Here is a 7,322-nt window from a genome sequence, read left to right on the forward strand (position 1 = left end):
ATAGTGTCACCCCCTCCTAATACCCCCCTATAGTGTCACCCCCTCCTAATACCCCCTATAGTGTCACCCCCTCCTAATAACCCCCTATAGTATCACCCCCTCCTAATACCCCCCTATAGTATCACCCCCTCCTAATACCCCCCTATAGTGTCACCCCCTCCTAATACCCCCCTATAGTGTCACCCCCTCCTAATACCCCCTATAGTGTCACCCCCTCCTAATACCCCCCTATAGTGTCACCCCCTCCTAATACCCCCTATAGTATCACCCCCTCCTAATACCCCCTATAGTGTCACCCCCTCCTAATACCCCCTATAGTATCACCCCCTCCTAATACCCCCTATAGTATCACCCCCTCCTAATACCCCCCTATAGTGTCACCCCCTCCTAATACCCCCTATAGTGTCACCCCCTCCTAATACCCCCTATAGTGTCACCCCCTCCTAATACCCCCTATAGTGTCACCCCCTCCTAATACCCCCTATAGTATCACCCCCTCCTAATACCCCCCTATAGTGTCACCCCCTTCTAATACCCCCTATAGTGTCACCCCCTCCTAATACCCCCTATAGTGTCACCCCCTCCTAATACCCCCTATAGTGTCACCCCCTCCTAATACCCCCTATAGTGTCACCCCCTCCTAATAACCCCCTATAGTATCACCCCCTCCTAATACCCCCCTATAGTGTCACCCCCTCCTAATACCCCCTATAGTGTTACCCCCTCCTAATACCCCCTATAGTATCACCCCCTCCTAATACCCCCTATAGTGTCACCCCCTCCTAATACCCCCTATAGTGTCACCCCCTCCTAATACCCCCTATAGTGTCACCCCCTCCTAATACCCCCTATAGTGTCACCCCCTCCTAATACCCCCTGTAGTGTCACCCCCTCCTAATACCCCCTGTAGTGTCACCCCCTCCTAATACCCCCCTGTAGTGTCACCCCCTCCTAATACCCCCTATAGTATCACCCCCTCCTAATACCCCCCTGTAGTGTCACCCCCTCCTAATACCCCCCTGTAGTGTCACCCCCTCCTAATACCCCCTATAGTGTCACCCCCTCCTAATACCCCCCTGTAGTGTCACCCCCTCCTAATACCCCCCTGTAGTGTCACCCCCTCCTAATACCCCCCTATAGTGTCACCCCCTCCTAATACCCCCCTATAGTGTCACCCCCTCCTAATACCCCCTATAGTGTCACCCCCTCCTAATACCCCCTATAGTGTCACCCCCTCCTAATACCCCCCTGTAGTGTCACCCCCTCCTAATAACCCCCTATAGTGTCACCCCCTCCTAATACCCCCCTGTAGTGTCACCCCCTCCTAATACCCCCTATAGTGTCACCCCCTCCTAATACCCCCCTATAGTGTCACCCCCTCCTAATACCCCCCTATAGTATCACCCCCTCCTAATACCCCCCTGTAGTGTCACCCCCTCCTAATACCCCCCTATAGTGTCACCCCCTCCTAATACCCCCTATAGTGTCACCCCCTCCTAATACCCCCTATAGTGTCACCCCCTCCTAATACCCCCCTGTAGTGTCACCCCCTCCTAATAACCCCCTATAGTGTCACCCCCTCCTAATACCCCCCTGTAGTGTCACCCCCTCCTAATACCCCCTATAGTGTCACCCCCTCCTAATACCCCCCTGTAGTGTCACCGCCTCCTAATACCCCCTGTAGTGTCACCGCCTCCTAATACCCCCCTTTTAAATCCCTGTTCCAGGGGCGCAAAACGGAAATTGTCGGGTTGTCCGATGAAAGTGCGGTGCGCGGGCCCTTAGTAAATGAGCCCCTCTATGTGTAAGTCACATGACTGAAATAACAGGAGACCCCCGAGCAGAGAGGCGGGAAATCCTCCGATCAATGGCCCCCAGAGCATGGACCCAGCAACTGGTGGTGCAGTATGTGGAGTCACCAGCAGAGGGAGACACAGCGCATCTCCTATAACAGTGATGGAGAACCTTTTAGAGCAGTGGTGGCGAACCCATGGCACGGGTGCCAGAGGCGGCACTCGGAGCCCTTTTTGTGGGCACCCGGACCATCGCCCTGAATCTTCCTGCAGTTCCAAGCAACTTAAAAGATGCGGCTTTCAGACATACGCTGATACTGACATCACTACTTGGGACTGTAGGAAGATGAGAATTAGATAAGGACCTCCTGCTGGCCCCACTATTCTCTGTGTACAGAGGGGAACTGGAAAGCAGCTAAAGTGATGAAACTTTTCCATCTTTCTACTGTGCTGCTGTCCTCAGGAGGCCAATATGATTGAAAGTTGTGGAACAGGGAGCAGTAAGTTACTGCGATAAATAAAGGGGCTTTTGGGTTACAGTTTGGGCACTCGGCTGCTAAAAGGTTTGCCAACACTGTTTTAGAGCCTCAGTGCCCAAACTTCAACCAAAAGCCACTTTATTTATAGCAGAGTGCCAGCGCAGTGATTTAAGCCGTAATGTATATCTCCTTGTTCTGTGACAACTTTCAACCCTTCAGCCTCCTAAAGACAATGACGCATTTAAAAGGAGGAGGGCACATTCCCTTATCACTGTAGGAAGGCTTTGCAGGAAGATTCTTTGAGTCCTGTCTGGTGAACTTCATTCTGGGGTGATGGCCTGGGTGCCCACAGAAAAGGCTCAGAGTGCCGCCTCTGGCACCCGTGCCATAGGTTCGCCACCGCTGGTCTATAAGGATGAGGGAGAGTGATGGGGGGTCCACACTGCAGACTGATAGACCTGTCATGTAGGGGGGTGTCTGAGCACCCCGGACCTCCCTAAGCCACTCACTCAGTGCTACGCTCTACTACAAGAGCAGACCGTTTGATAGAGCCCGTGACTGCTGGAAGCGCGACATCCCTGACCTGTCGGATGAGGACTGGGGGGATCTGTGGTGAGTGCCGGGGACTCCCTGATCCAGAGTCTAAATTCCTCCATCGAGTATACTTCACCCCTGCTAGACTATTCCGCATGGGAGCAATGCCCAATGATCTTTGCTTTCGCTGTCAGGCTGATGTCGGATCCTTCCTGCACTGTGTCTGGTCCTGCCCTAGGGTTCATGTCTTCTGGTCCAAAGTGCTGGAGTTCCTAAATCTACACTGATTTCCCACGCTTACTGTCTCCCTCTGTGTGTCTCCTCGGCATCATAAATGAAGTTGTCAATGGCCACTATGATAAAATCTTCTTTAGGTTTGTCTTATACTACGCCCGAAAAGTGGTGGTGATGACCTGGAAGGACCAGGAGCCCCCTCCATTTAAAAGATGGATATTACTCATTAACAGCGTCATTCCCCACTACCGGTCCCTGTATGCCAACAGGAAGTGTCCCCAGAAGTTTGATCACATCTGGCTCCCCATACAGCCTTATAACCACATGTGGTACCTACCTCTCTCCATAATGGAGACTGTGTGTGCTTGTATGTTTGTGTGCTTGTATGTTTGTGTGCTTGTATGTTTGTGTGCTTGTGTGTTTGTGTGATCGTGTGTTTGTGTGATCGTGTGTTTGTGTGATCGTGTGTTTGTGTGATCGTGTGTTTGTGTGATCGTGTGTTTGTGTGATCGTGTGTGTGTGTGCTCGTGTGTGTGTGTGACTGATTGTCTGTGTGTGTGTGTGTGTGTGTGACTGATTTGTCTGTGTGTGTGTGTGTGTGTGACTGATTTGTCTATGTGTGTGTGTGACTGATTTGTCTATGTGTGTGTGTGTGTGTGACTGATTTGTCTGTGTGTGTGTGTGTGTGACTGATTTGTCTGTGTGTGTGTGTGTGTGACTGATTTGTCTATGTGTGTGTGTGACTGATTTGTCTATGTGTGTGTGTGACTGATTTGTCTATGTGTGTGTGTGTGTGTGACTGATTTGTCTATGTGTGTGTGTGTGTGACTGATTTGTCTATGTGTGTGTGTGTGACTGATTTGTCTGTGTGTGTGTGTGACTGATTTGTCTATGTGTGTGTGTTTGACTGATTTGTCTGTGTGTGTGTGTGACTGATTGTCTATGTGTGTGTGTGTGTGACTGATTGTCTATGTGTGTGTGTGTGTGACTGATTGTCTATGTGTGTGTGTGTGTGACTGATTGTCTATGTGTGTGTGTGTGTGACTGATTGTCTATGTGTGTGTGTGTGTGTGTGTGTGTGTGACTGATTGTCTATGTGTGTGTGTGTGTGTGTGTGACTGATTTGTCTATGTGTGTGTGTGTGTGACTGATTGTCTATGTGTGTGTGTGTGACTGATTGTCTATGTGTGTGTGTGTGTGTGTGACTGATTGTCTATGTGTGTGTGTGTGTGTGTGACTGATTGTCTATGTGTGTGTGTGTGTGTGTGACTGATTGTCTATGTGTGTGTGTGTGTGACTGATTGTCTATGTGTGTGTGTGTGTGACTGATTGTCTATGTGTGTGTGTGTGTGTGTGACTGATTTGTCTATGTGTGTGTGTGTGTGACTGATTGTCTATGTGTGTGTGTGTGTGACTGATTTGTCTATGTGTGTGTGTGTGACTGATTTGTCTATGTGTGTGTGTGTGACTGATTTGTCTATGTGTGTGTGTGTGTGACTGATTTGTCTATGTGTGTGTGTGTGTGACTGATTTGTCTATGTGTGTGTGTGTGACTGATTTGTCTATGTGTGTGTGTGTGACTGATTTGTCTATGTGTGTGTGTGTGTGACTGATTTGTCTATGTGTGTGTGTGTGTGACTGATTTGTCTATGTGTGTGTGTGTGTGACTGATTTGTCTATGTGTGTGTGTGTGACTGATTGTGTGTGTGTGTGACTGATTTGTCTATGTGTGTGTGTGACTGATTTGTCTATATGTGTGTGTGACTGATTTGTCTATGTGTGTGTGTGTGTGACTGATTTGTCTATGTGTGTGTGTGTGTGACTGATTTGTCTATGTGTGTGTGTGTGTGTGACTGATTTGTCTATATGTGTGTGTGACTGATTTGTCTATGTGTGTGTGTGTGTGACTGATTTGTCTATGTGTGTGTGTGTGTGTGACTGATTTGTCTATGTGTGTGTGTGTGACTGATTTGTCTGTGTGTGTGTGTGTGTGACTAATTTGTCTATGTCTGTGTGTGTGACTGATTTGTCTGTGTGTGTGTGTGTGTGACTGATTTGTCTATGTCTGTGTGTGTGACTGATTTGTCTATGTGTGTGTGTGTGTGTGACTGATTTGTCTATGTCTATGTCTGTGTGTGTGACTGATTGGGGCAGATTTACTTACCCGGCCCATTCGCGATCCAGCGGCGCGTTCTCTGCACAGGATTCGGGTCCGGCTGGGATTTAAGATGGTAGTTCCTCCGCCGTCCACCAGGTGGCGCTGCTGCGCCGAAAATAATCTTAACGCCCCGGAATGCACCATCCCATAGCAGGTGAAGGGGAGCGCTTCCCAAGCGACACATTTTCGGTTTTTAAATGCGGCGGTTTTTCCGAATACGTCGGGTTTTCGTTCGGCCACGCCCCCCCGATTTCTGTCGCGCGCATGCCGGCCCCGATGCGCCACAATCCGATCGCGTGCGCCAAAAACCCGGGGCAATTCATGTACAAGCGGCGCAAATCGGAAATATTCGGGTAACACGTCGGGAAAACGCGAATCGGGCCGTTAGTAAATGACCCCCATTGTGTTTGTGAGACTAATTGTCTACGTGTCAATAGTTATTTATGTTGTAACAAGACGTCTGGCTGCATTATTTGCTGTCATTTACTGTGTGATATCCCTCAGGTAATACTGGAGCGCAGTCAGACCCTGATTGTTACCCTGATTGTTACCCTGATTGTTACCCTGATTGTTACCCTGATTGTTACCCTGATTGTTACCCTGATTGTTACCCTGATTGTTACATAATAATCCTGTAATGTGGGGAAGGAAATATGTGACAGACAATCTTGTTCTTTGGTTTTGTTTATTGTAATTGTAAAAATTTCAAAAACTGCAAAAATAAATATGTAGGGGGGGTGTCTGCTCCCATGTGAGTGACCCCTCCAGTACTGCCCCCTGTGGTCCCCACTAGTATCTGTAACCCCTCCAGTACTGCCCCCTGTGGTCCCCACTAGTATCTGTAACCCCTCCATTACTGCCCCCTGTGCCCCCCACTAGTATCTGTAACCCCTCCAGTACTGCCCCCTGTGGTCCCCACTAGTAACTGTAACCCCTCCAGTACTGCCCCCTGTGGTCCCCACTAGTATCTGTAACCCCTCCAGTACTGCCCCCTGTGGTCCCCACTAGTATCTGTAACCCCTCCAGTACTGCCCCCTGTGGTCCCCACTAGTATCTGTAACCCCTCCAGTACTGCCCCCTGTGGTCCCCACTAGTATCTGTAACCCCTCCAGTACTGCCCCCTGTGGTCCCCACTAGTATCTGTAACCCCTCCAGTACTGCCCCCTGTGGTCCCCACTAGTATCTGTAACCCCTCCAGTACTGCCCCCTGTGGTCCCCACTAGTATCTGTAACCCCTCCAGTACTGCCCCCTGTGGTCCCCACTAGTATCTGTAACCCCTCCAGTACTGCCCCCTGTGGTCCCCACTAGTATCTGTAACCCCTCCAGTACTGCCCCCTGTGGTCCCCACTAGTATCTGTAACCCCTCCAGTACTGCCCCCTGTGGTCCCCACTAGTATCTGTAACCCCTCCAGTACTGCCCCCTGTGGTCCCCACTAGTATCTGTAACCCCTCCAGTACTGCCCCCTGTGGTCCCCACTAGTATCTGTAACCCCTCCAGTACTGCCCCCTGTGGTCCCCACTAGTATCTGTAACCCCTCCAGTACTGCCCCCTGTGGTCCCCACTAGTATCTGTAACCCCTCCAGTACTGCCCCCTGTGGTCCCCACTAGTATCTGTAACCCCTCCAGTACTGCCCCCTGTGGTCCCCACTAGTATCTGTAACCCCTCCAGTACTGCCCCCTGTGGTCCCCACTAGTATCTGTAACCCCTCCAGTACTGCCCCCTGTGGTCCCCACTAGTATCTGTAACCCCTCCAGTACTGCCCCCTGTGGTCCCCACTAGTATCTGTAACCCCTCCAGTACTGCCCCCTGTGGTACCCCACTAGTATCTGTAACCCCTCCAGTACTGCCCCCTGTGCCCCCCACTAGTATCTGTAACCCTCCAGTACTGCCCCCTGTGGTCCCCACTAGTATCTGTAACGCCTCCAGTACTGCCCCCTGTGCCCCCCACTAGTATCTGTAACCCCTCCAGTACTGCCCCCTGTGGTCCCCACTAGTATCTGTGACCCCTCCAGTACTGCCCCCTGTGGTCCCCACTAGTATCTGTATCCCCTCCAGTACTGCCCCCTGTGGTCCCCACTAGTATCTGTGACCCCTCCAGTACTGCCCCCTGTGGTCCCCACT

Source organism: Engystomops pustulosus, unplaced genomic scaffold (assembly GCF_040894005.1).
Source record: "Engystomops pustulosus unplaced genomic scaffold, aEngPut4.maternal MAT_SCAFFOLD_215, whole genome shotgun sequence".
Taxonomy (NCBI): Eukaryota; Metazoa; Chordata; class Amphibia; order Anura; family Leptodactylidae; genus Engystomops; species Engystomops pustulosus.